Consider the following 12,922-nt stretch of genomic DNA (forward strand, 5'->3'; position numbering starts at 1 on the left):
CATCCCCTCAATTTCCATTTCTTTGCCACCACAAAAAGAGCTGCTATAAATATTTTTGTACATGTAGATCCTTTTTCTCTTTCTTATTCTCTCTTTGGGATATAGACCTAGTAATGGTATTGCTGGATCAAAGGGTATGCACAGTTTGTTTGCCATTTGGGCATAGCTCCAAACTGCTTTCCATAATGGTTGGATCAGTTCACAACTCCACCAACAGGTCATTAGCATCCCAATTTTCCCACATCTTCTCTAGCATTCATCATTTGCCTTTTCTGTCATATTAGCCAATCTGATAGATATGAGGTAATACCTCAGAGTTGTTTTAATTTGTGTTTCTCTAATCAATAGTGATTTAGAGCATTTTTTTTTGTATGATTGTAGAGAGCTTTGATTACTTGGTCTGAAAACTGCTTGTTCCTATCCTTTGACCATTTATCAACTAGTGCATGATTGTATTCTTATCAGTTTGATTCAAATTTCTATATATTTGAGAAACGAAGTAGCTATGGAATTTTAAAAGATCAAGAGTAAGGCCTATATGTTGGGTATGTTTTCTATATTTATAGGATGACATTTACAAAAGTCACATAGGATGAGAGTGCATAGAGAGATACCAACCTGTTCTGATAAAGAATGCACCCTCATAATAATTGCAAAAATTTATGTTATGCTTACTATGTGTCAGGCACTATGCTAAGAATTTTATAATTATTATCTCATTTGATTCTCACAACAATCCTGCAAGGTAGGTGCTATTACTATCCTCATTTTATAAATGAGAAAACAGAGGTCAAGTGACTCACCTAGGTTCACACAGCTTGTAAGTGTCTAAGGTCAGATTTGAACACAGGCTTCCTGACTCCGGGCCCAGAGCTCTATCCCCTATACCACCTAGCTGCTCCCTCATAGATAATATCATGGATTCATTTAAGCATAGAAGTGAAAGATACTCTTTTATTTTTCATCTCTTTTTTGTTGTTGTTTAGTTGTGTCCAATTCTTTGTGACCCCATTTGGAGTTTTCCTTGGCAAAGATACTGGAGTGGCTTGCCATTTCCTTCTCCAGCTCATTTTACAGATGAAGAAATTGAGGCAAAGAGGGTTAAGTGACTTGCCCAGGGTCATACAGCTGGTAAATATCTGAGTCTAGATTTGAATTCAGGAAGATGATTCTTCCTAATTCCAAGCTCAGTGCTCTATCCACTGCACCATCTATCTATCCCTCATCTCATCAGTTCTTTCTTTATGTTTGCTCTACCCTTTCTAGATTACAGCCTCTTCTTTGTGATGGAAGAGAAAGGGGAAAAAAAGGAATCGTGTAGTTCATCCTTCTTTTTACATCAACTTTTCCACATAAAGGTTCATTATCTAGATTTAATAGTATTATATTTTTAAAAATGTTGAAGGGTGAAGGAAAATTGTTTTGGCAGAAGAGATCTTTTCCTGCAGTGGGAGAGTGAAGAGGAAGACTTTAAAAAGTGAATTTTCATTAAAGGTCCCAGGAAGTCTGATAGAAAGAAAATAATTTCAATCAATAGAAATACAGAAACTCTTGAAACTTGGCTTCTCTATTAAAAACACACACACACACACACACACATGTGAAGGAAGCAGTCAAATAAAGGAGCCAAAATAGGTAGGTTGGAAGAAAGATGAAAAAAATGACCAAACTGTGGTGGGAATCCAAAGACTGCTTGAGAAGGATAGAAAGGGCAAAGAAGCAAAAGGAGGTGGGACATGAGAGACCATTATATACTTTGATCTTAGGCTGGATGCTTAGTAGTTTTCCCTATGGCCTGCAGCTCATACATTTCACAGTTTAAAGTTATTAGCATATCACAGGAACGCCCCTTCCTAGTGTGTTAAATTGTGATAACGTTTCAGTTGAAGAAGTGGGAATTTAACCTGCTGTTTTTCACTTCTTACCTCATTTGCATGTTGGAGGGTTCAGGATTTGAATCAAATGAACATGTTGCTCAGGATTCCTACAGTTTCTATGATCTATGCAGGGTAAAATGTCCTAAAGAAATACAATGGAAATTAATTAAAAAAACACACACACACAAACTAGTGAGGAAGCTAAGATTACTGTCTGCCTTATATATGAATCTCTTTCATAAAAGATTTTTAACTCAGGATAATTATACTTTAGAGGATTGTGATTTGACCTGAAGTGGAAAAAATTATGTGTATATATATATATTTATGTATATGCATATGCATATTTATATATACACACACATATGAGTGAGCAGTGTTGGAACAGATTCATTCATTGATTCTTTCTTTGATTTTTTGTTTCTTTCATAGATGCCTTACAATAGACAAAGTACTCAATTAGGTGCTAAAGGAGATACAAAGACAGAGTTCCTGCCTTTAAAAAAACATACAATTTAGCAGGCAGAATATGATACATATACAAATATGTAACAATAATCTTTAATATGTAATTATCAATATGTCAAATCAAATATAAATATAAAAAAGTTTTAAAATTATACAAAGTTTGATGAGGGTAAAATAATTTCTGTCTGGGTGATTAGGAAGTTGGTTCATAAAAATTTTCAATAAGGAAGTTCCCTTTGAGCAGAGCTTGAAGTATGGGTAGCATTTCTTTTGCCTGTAGGATAAGATAAAATATATTCAGCACGGCATTTAAAGTCCTTCACAATCTGGCTCCAACTCACCTTTTCAGACATATTTCAACCAATGGCTCATCATGCATACTATATTTCAGCCAAACTGGTCTGCTAGCTTTTTGCTGAACTCAGTATTCCATCTTTTGCCTTTGTTCCTTTTTCCTACTAAGTCCGGAATGTAATTCTTCCTCAACTTCTCTTAGAATCTTTAGCTTTTTTTGAGACTCATACTAGATGCCACACCCTGAAGGACACCTTTATTGATGTCCCCCCTCCAGTTGTTAATGCTTTATCCTTCCCAAAATTATCTTGTATTTATCTGCTTAAAAGTTATATCCCTCTAGTAGAAGGCAAGCTCATTGAGGACAGTCATCTTTTGTTGAATCCTCAGAACCTAGAACAGTGTCTTGAACAGAGTAGACGCTACATAAATGCTTCTTGATTTGGATTGGATTTCAATAACCAGTGAATGGTTGGGGTGGGGGACAGTGGAGGGAAGGTAGAATACTCCAGATACAGGAGATATTGTGAATATGTTTACAATGATCCCAAAATTATAGATTTAGAGCTGGAAGCAAATTTAGGGTTTATCTAGTTCAACTCCTTGATTTTACAGATGAAGAAATTGAGTCCCAAAGCAGGTAAGCTCTCTGCTATGGGCAGTAAATGACAGAGGTAGGATTTAAACCTGTGATCTCTAATTACAAATCTCATATTTCCCCCAGTATACCATGATGAAGGGATGGTGAGTTCCTCAATATGTTAATCAACAAGCACTTATTAAGCACCTACTATGTGCACTGTGCTAAGCTCAGGGAATAGAAAAAAAGGCAAATAACAATTTCTGTTCTCAAGTAGCTTATAGGTTAACAGGAGATAGTATGTAAACAATTATGCACAAACAGCATAAATTGATACAGCACAAATTGAAGATAATCAATGGAAGGAAGACTCTATCATTAAGGGGAATTGGGTAACAAGGTGGGGTTTTAGCTGGGACTTGAAAGAAGCCAAGAAGGTCAAAAGATGGATATAAGGAGAGAGAGAATACAAGTCAAGGGGGACAGCCAGTGAAAATGCCCAGAGTTGGGACATGGAGTGGCTTGTGTGAGGAACAACAAACAGTCCAGTGTCATTGGATTGCAGTGTGTGTGGATAGGGGAGTCAGGAAGAGTAAAGTGTAATACTGGAAAAGTAGGAGGGAGCCGGGTGAGGAAGGACTTTAAAAGCCAAACAGAAGATTTTGTATTTAAAGATCCAAGAGGACAGGGAGACACTTGAGTTTATTGAACAGAGAGATGACATAGTTAGACTTGTACTTTAGGAGGATCACTTTGATAGCTGAATGGAGGATGGCCTGGAGTGGGGAAAGACTTGTGGCTGGCAGAGCAACCAAGCAAACAATTACAATAGTACAGGTATGAGATGATAATGGGCTATCCCAAGGTGCCACAAGAGAGAAGGGGATTTATATGAGACGTTTTATGAGGGTAAAATTGACAGGCCTTGGTAACGAATTGAATAGGGGAGGTTGAAAGAGAATGAGTTGAAGATGTCGTCTATGTTGTGAACTTGAATGCCTGGGAGAATGGCAGTACTCTGGACAGTAATAGGGAAATTAAGAAAACTAGATCAAGATGTCCAATAGACAGTCAGAAGTACTTGCCTTGAGTACATGGAGGGAAGTAATATGAAATAAAACTGGAAAGGTAATAGAATATTGGAGCTGCAATTGGGAGAGCATATCTAGAAGAACATAACAGTTATGCAACATCAGTCTTAAAGTCTACTTTTGGCACAGTAAAATAGATGATAAAAGATCTGGAAGTATGCAAAAACCCCCCAAAACCCAGAAAATGTTCAAGAAAATACAGAACTTATCACTCTAAGGTTGCTATAGAAAAATAAACACTTCCTCATTAAAAAGGAGAAAAAAGACTGATAAGACATACTTAGAGCATATATAAAACAGGTTAATAATTTACAGAAATAATTTTGGTGCAAATAAACTTCATTTCACAGAGCATTGGTAAAGACTGACAATTGGTATACTCCACTGGATTTGTAAAATTTAACCAAAAATGTTTTATATCTGGACAGAGCCTAGAAATCCATTAAGGTCCAGGAGTCAAATCAAAAGCTGCTACATGGTGGACACCCACAGGAACTCAACCAACAATATGTCAGCAGAGAAGAGTTGAACACATAGCTGAATCAGGTAGATTTATTTATTAGAAATGGAAAGGCTTATGACAGCAATTCAGGATCAGGTCATTAATAACCAGAAATTATAAAAGAAAAAGATTATCCTTAAAGAAGGATGGCTTATTAATGTAGATTATATAATAAAGTGGTGGGAACTGTGCAACATTTCACTGCAGGTTGCAAAAATTTCTAACCTATCAGATAAGGGGAGGGAAGGAGAAGAGAACATGCATTTATTGTGTGCCTACTATATACCAGGCATTGTGTTTAATACTTTACAAATATTCTCATTTAAACATTTGATTAGGTAACAAGAGACATCATCAAGTGGCTAGAAGTATACACTAGAAACTTGCTAGGTTTTTTTTTTTAACAACTTAGACAATAAATCCCTGTGTTATATAAATACAAACCTCCAAATATCCTGGATAATGTAATAAATAAAAATGTACTGGAAACAAAGTTTCATTGTAAGCTTTTTGAAAGCAGAGACCATTTCATTTTTTGTCTTAATAGTCTCACTTCCTAGTATAATGCCTGGCAAATACTAATCCCTTAATAAATTATTTTTGATTGATTGATATTACAAGTGGAACTATTGGCCACAATCATCCAAACATAACATTGATACATAAAAATTTAAAAGTTACTATTTAGATATGTTTTGCTATGCTGAATAATCATAATTTTCAACAAAATTAAATGAAACTTTTAGAATTCTAGCTACCTAGTGGAAGAAACTAAAAACATGTCAGTTTGAGGTGTGAGTTTCATGTCACCTTACCATTCTGCCTGCCATGGAGTTGCTCCAAAGAAGTTTTCAATAATTCTACAGAAAATGAGCTTACATCCCCAAATTCATATTCGATTATAAAACAAAACTAAAATACAATCATTTAGTTGATCCCATTAATTCACAAAACATTAAGTTTAAAAGAATAATAATAGGGTGCAGGTAGATGGTGCAGTGGATAGAGTGCTGGGCCTGGAGTCAGGAGGACCTGAATTCAAATTTGATCTCAGACACTAGCTGTGTGACCCCGGGCACAAATCACTTAACTCCGATTGCTCCCCCCCCAAAAAAAAAGAATAATAGGGTTATGAGGCCATTTCTATCTGAATCTGATCAAAACCATGAAAATCAGATAAAAATGAAGATGATGATGATAACCTCTATGTCAAACCCATGCTGTGAGTGGAACAACAGCAAGGAAGGGGAATGCCAGTCAGAGTGATACTTAATGTAGACTATTACGATGGCTTTCACAAAGATCAGGAACCCTGAAATCTTGGAGAACTGGGCTCTGGCAATAACACTGATTGGATTAGCACTACAATCAGTATTATGTAACTGATCTCAAGAATAAAAAGTAATAAGTGGGACCACATGGAGTTTCATGCTAGCCTTCCTCAAAACCATTGTGACAATAACCTTGAGAAAAGTATAGTAGAGTGAAACTCCTTTGTGTTCTGCTACCACGAGAAGGCAAGAAATAACAATACTTAACCATACATGAGCACCAGTGGTGTTGCCCATGAGTGCATAAGAAATACCTTTCCTTTTTTCCTCCCTTCCCTTCTTCTCCTCTCCATTCATCTCCTCTCTTTCCCTCTTCTCCTTTCTCACAGAATAGAAAGGAGGATAAATTTTAGAGATATTGTAGAAAAAGATCAATACTAATAGGTAACTTATCAAAAGTGGGAGATGAGGGAGAAGGAATGAGTCAAAGATATTAGCAAGGCTTACATTGTAGCTTCTGAATGAATGTGTCTATTATGGAATTGGTTTTAGGGAAAGATGATTATTTCAGGTTTGAGCATATTGAACTTAGAGTGTTCTTGACATATCAGGGCATAGCTATTTCTAGGAAGTTAAAAATGCAAGTTTGGGTCTTGATAGTGAATCATATGTAAAATGATGATAGTTAAAACTATATGAATGAATAATATAACCAAGAGTTGGAGGCAGTGATGGAATAGAGAAAAGATAAGCTCAGAACTTTGGAAATTAGTCATCTGAAACAGTCAGAAAGAAATGTAGAAAAGAATTCAAATACTCCCTATTTTCTATAAATTCAAAATTTATGGAAATTCTATTCTTTCCTAAATTCAATACTCTATAGTACTCATGATTACTTGAAAATGCAAAAGGACTTCAGGTTTTTCAGGTTTGTGAAAAGAAAGTTTGTTACTGTTCTCCAAATCTTTATTGTAGACTTCCTGAAGGCAGAAACGTTTTCTTTAAATTCTTTTGTATTTTATAAAAGTCATAATGACACTATAAGTCAACAGATATTTTTGACTGGATTTCTCTATTTTTCATGAAATTCTTAAAAATATGAAATTCCAGAGGCATCTAATTTTTAAAAAATATATCCACAGTGTATTTTTTCAACTCCTCACAAAAGAACTACTCATTTTGACTTTCTGATACCATTTACTCAGTCTCCAATGCTCTAATCTTCATTGTTATCTTTGACTCACCAGTGTCCTATAATTAGCAGCTGCTAACTTGTTGATTCTGCCTCTGCACTATTTCTCAGAGCTGTTCACTCCTTTCCATTCCAACTGACACCTTTGAAAAATTCGGAACTTTCTCCGACATCACTGAGGGGTAGAAGTGGTGGATAGAGAGATGAACCTGTAACCAAGAACACCTGGGTTTGGATCCCAGATCCAACACTTCCTTAGCTATGTGACAAGGGCAAACCCTTACATCTCTCTAAACCTGAAAAATAGGACTCGTACCTGAAGTAACTACCTCATAGGACTTTTACACTGTTTATATAGGATAATGAATATTAAGCATTTCAAAAGCCTTAAAAAGGATATGTCAATGTTTGTTATCTCCTTTCCCCTTCCTTCTCCTCTTCCTCCCAAAAAAGTAAAGGGAAGCAGGTGAGCAGTTCTAACTATTTTCATAATTTTTCAGGGGGGGGCAATTGGGGTTAAGTGACTTGCCCAGTGTCACACAGCTAGTAAGTGTCAAGTGTTTGGTATGAGGCTGGATTTGAACTCAGGTCCTCCTGACTTCAGGGCCGGTGCTCTATCCACTGAGCCACCTTGCTGCCCCAGGAATTTTTCTTTTAAAGAATTAACAAGCAAAACTTATATTTGTACATTAAACATTGTGTTAACATTTATTTTTAACTTACTTTTTAAATTCATGTAGACAATTTATGATGATAGAAAGGCTAGAGTGCCACACTTAGAGTCAGGGAGACACGAGTTGAAATCCTGCCTCAGCCACTTACTAGCTGTGTGAGTCTGGGCAAGTCACTTAACCTCTTTCAGTGTCATTTCTTCATCTGTAAAATGGGGATAATAATTATACCTACCTCATAAGGTTCTTGTTAGGATTAAGTGAGATAACATTATATAAAGCTCTTTGTAAACCCTAAAGTGTTATATAAATGCTAGATATTATTATTTCCAGATCTTTTTATTTTTATACAAAAATTTAGTTAGATATTCCCATTCTTTTAGTTAAGTAGTTACATTTAGGTGATCAAGTATATTATATTGTACCCTTTTCTATTCAATATCTTTTTTTTAAAATAATCATTTCTTCTCTTGTCATTCTCATCTTGAATATTATGCTTATCTTCTGAAATCTTAGTAACCCTTTCCAACTTGGTGGTATCTACCAATTTAGAGAGCTCAACCTTAATCCAATCATTTAAGTGACTGATTAAAATATCCAGTGATACAAACCCCAGGATCCCATTAGGGGACACCACTCAGAATTTTTTCCTGGGTTGACTTGGCATCGTCAATTATTGCTTTTCTAAATGGAAGTCTGAAAGTCCGTAAGTTGACTCAAACTGTGAGATAGCTTCTGTAATTTGCTCTTAAGCACTTAACTAAAGATTACTTCCTATAGTTTGAAAAAGCAAAAAGCATATCACAAAAGGTAAAGGGAAGAGTGCTTACCTATAAACCTATTTGGAGAGAGGAGAGTGATTTAGATTTATTTCTTATTCTGACTTTGAGGAAACAAATCCACATTTTTAAAGCTGAGAAGGAAGGAGAAAAGTATTTATAAAGCACTATTAATGTGCCAGGCACCTTTACAAATAACATCTAATTTGATCTTCACAACAACCTTGGGAGGTAGGTTAGATTATTATTATCCCCATTTTATAGTTGAAGAAACTGAGGCAGACAGAGGTTAAGTGACTTGTCCTGAGTCATACAGCTAGTAATTGAGCTCAAGTTTTCCTGACTCCAGGCCTAGTGATTTATCACTTTGCCACCTAGCTGCCTGGAAAGTATTAGGAAGCTATAGAAACAACAACAACAACAACAACAACAAAAATAATAATAACAATAATAATATTGTATAGCTTATGAGTTTGTTATAGTTTATAATATTATGATATAATTATGTTATATATAACAATACACATGTAATATATTATATATTTATTATAGTTTATAATACATGTCATAAGTTATAGTTTAAGGCTTATGAAGTGCTTCACAAATATTATTTAATTTTATTCTTACAACAACTTTTATGAAGTAGATAAAGTTGCAAATAAAAGTGTAGGAATGCTTACAATAGGAAGGGATTTCTTAATTTTTCTTCCTTGTTGTCCATATCCAGAAAAACATGGAATTTCACTATTTAGTACCACTTAGTGTGTTGTCACCAACTCCACATGTATGTATATTGTTTTCAAAGCTTAAAGTAAGAAAAAAAATCACTCACCTCAAACACAAATGCAAACATACACACAACTTATCTACAAAATCAAATAGAGCTCTTTTCAGACCTTGAGAAAATATCAATACCCATCAATGAACAATTCCTCCCCACAGAATCTGACCTTTTGTTGTATTCAGCTTGTGCCTCTCTTTACAGTTGCCATATTCTATTTTGTATTATTTTTATATATTTCATATTCTTTCTAGTGTGGTGTAAACTATATGAACTCTAGGACTGCCTAATTTATCTTTGTTATCTCCCTTAGCACTTAGGATATTGATCTGTATTTTTTTATAGGGGAGACAAGGAATGGTTTGGACCTGTGATGTTATTGGTATAGAGAATTCCTGTTATGGAAACTCCTACTAATACAAATTGGTGACTTATCTGTACCTTAATTCTTTTAGAACAGGAGCTATTCACCTAGGGTCCATGAATTTTAAAATAAAATTGGTAACTATTTCAATATAATTGGTTTCCTTGACAATACCAAATATTTTATGCATTTAAAAATATTCTGAGAATGGGTTCTGAGAATAGGCTTTAACAGACTGCCACAGAGGTCCAAGATAAAAAAAAAAGTTAAGCACCCATGTTTTACAGAGTTGCTTATGGACACTGAGAGGTTAAGTGACTTGCCCATTGTCATACAGCTAGTATGTATAAGAGACAGGCCTCGAATTCGAGTATTCCTGATTCCAAGATCAGTTTTCTATTTACTTAACCATGCTATTTGGAATGTACTATGGATTTGATTAATAATTATGGAATTGAATTGAATTGAATAAGTCAAACGTACCTCATTACCATGCATATATCTGCCCAAGTAGTCCACTTTTGAGTTTCTAAACTAAGTTGATGATTGAATAGGGAATATGTTGATTTTCCCTTGAACAGCTAGTCTTCATCTTCACTCACGTCCTTTGTCATTTGCTTCTTTCTCCTGTAAGGTATAATCTGGAACTTTGCATCATTAGAGAAACAACCATCCAGCTGGCTTTTGTCATCATGAAAACATCCTTTTATCACTCTGTTTTCATTTTCAGAAAGCCCTGGGAAAATCAGGTGATGTTTTTATAGTCTGCCTTATGCATATGGTTTTATAAGTATTTCCCCTGGGGAGAGTAGCTGAGCTCTACACATAAAGGGTGATGGAGAAATATGCTAGAAATAGTGGATGCACCCATCCTGGGATCACTGTGCTGACAGAGTCAGGGCCCCAGGGAAAAGAATGCATTTGGTACTCTCCAAACTTTCCCAGTTTTCCTGGGACTTTGAAATGAAAATCAATCATCTTGGGGATGTTTGTAATGAAGGCATACCAAAAACTGGTTGAAAAACAACAAATAAGAATATAGAAAATCAACATCTGCCCTCAATCTCAAAGCCTAAAAGCAGCGCTATGAAGAGGCTCTTTGCTTTTCAACTTTCCTATTTATAGGACAAAGGAATGATAACATTTTCTTTACTAGAAAGAAGATGACAAGAAAGAACACAAAAGATAAATTCATATTGCATTGAAGTACTTCTTTTCAGGATAGAGGACAGGATCCTAGTTCACCTTTCTTTTTTCGTTTTGGTGAGGCAATCAGGGTTAAGTGACTTGCCCAGGGTTACACAGCTAGTAAATTTCAAGTGTCTGAGGCCAGATTTGTACTCAGGTCCTCCTGAGTCCAAGGGTGGATCTTTATCTACTATGCCACCTAGCTGCCCCCTAGCTTACCTTTTGATTAGCAGTTCCTTTCAGTAGGATTAGGTTTTTATGCTTTAATTGTTGTATTTTTCAGCCAATCAGTCAATAAACTTTCATTAAGTACCTGCTCTGTGTCAGGCAATGTGCTAAGCACTGGGGATACATAGAAGGGCAAAAGATAGCTCTTGTCTTTGAGGAACCCACTCTGACACTTCCAGCACTCCAGAGTCTTTGGATACCAAGTAGATTTGATTTGTATTTGATCCTGGAGGTTATAGGGATCCATCTGAGTTTATTGAGTCCAGGAGCTGACATAATAGGACCTATGCATTACAGATATCAATTTATTGGCTGAATGGAGGATAGATTGGACAGTGGAAAGACTTGAAGTAAGCCAAACCACCATCATGCTATTACAATAGTCAAAGTGTGAGATGATGAGGACTTATACCAGAGTGGTAGAAATATCAGAGTATAGAAGGGGATGTATTTGAGAGATGTTGCAAAGGTGAAATCAGAAGGTCTTGGCAGCTGATTGGTTATGAAAGGTGAGAGATAATGAAGAGTTAAGGATGTACCTAGGTTATACGTTTGAGGGACTGGGAGGATGGTGTTGCTTTTGATAGTAGTAGGGAAGTTATGGTGCAGAGGGTTCAGGGGAAAATAAAATGAATTAAGTATTCTACATGCTGAGTTTAAGATGCCTACTGGACATCCAGTTTGAAATGTCTGAAAGGCATTTGGAGATGTGAAAAAAGAGGCCAGCAGAAAGGTTAGGGAAGGATAGGTAGATTTGAGACTCGTCAGAATAGAGATGGTAATTAAATTAATAGGAACTGAAGAGATCACTAAATGATGTAGTATAGAGGGAGAAAGGAAGACAGTCCAGGACAGAACCCTGTGGGACACTTAAAGTTAGGGGTAGTGACCTGGATGATGGATGAAGATTGAGTAAAGGAAAGTGAGAGCTAGTGGTCTAATAGACAGGAAGAGAACCAAGAGTGAGTGGTATTATGAAAAACTCGAGAGAAGAGAGAATCAAGAGGAGGGTGATTGATCAATAGTGTCAAAAACCATAGAGACAACAAGGAGAATGAGAATTGAGAAAAGACCATTTGATTTGGCAATTAAGAGATCGTTGGTAATTTTGGAGAGAACTGTTTTGGAATGTTGAATTTGGAAGTCAAATTGTAAACCAGACTGAAAGGCCAGATTGAAGAAGTGAGTGAGAAAGTAGAGGCACCTATTGTAGATGGTTTTTTTGAGGAGTTTAGCTACAAATGGTAGAAGAAATATAATGGAGATATATAATGATGATAATGAGGATAGAATGATCAAGTGAGGGTTTTCAGGATGGGGAGATATGGGCATGTTTGTAGGCAGTAGGGAAGGAGCCAGGGAAAGAAAGATTGAAGATAAGTGTTAGAGTGGAGACGACAAGAGGAAGTGAGATATAATGGGATCACTTGAGTAGGTAGAAGGGTTAGCTCTTGATGTAAGGCCATCTGTTCTTATGAGAATGGTGTGAAGGAGGAGATAGTGACAAAAAAAGCATCTGAGTGATATAAGAAGAAGGAGAGAGTAGAGGAGGGAGCTCACAGTGAATGATCTCAATTTTTTTTCTGTAAAATATGAGTCAAGGTTCTCAACTGAGAGGATGGAGGCAGAGGGAGTC

The sequence above is a fragment of the Vombatus ursinus genome, unplaced genomic scaffold, assembly GCF_900497805.2.
Source record: "Vombatus ursinus unplaced genomic scaffold, bare-nosed wombat genome assembly UNPS02014812.1, whole genome shotgun sequence".
Taxonomy (NCBI): domain Eukaryota; kingdom Metazoa; phylum Chordata; class Mammalia; order Diprotodontia; family Vombatidae; genus Vombatus; species Vombatus ursinus.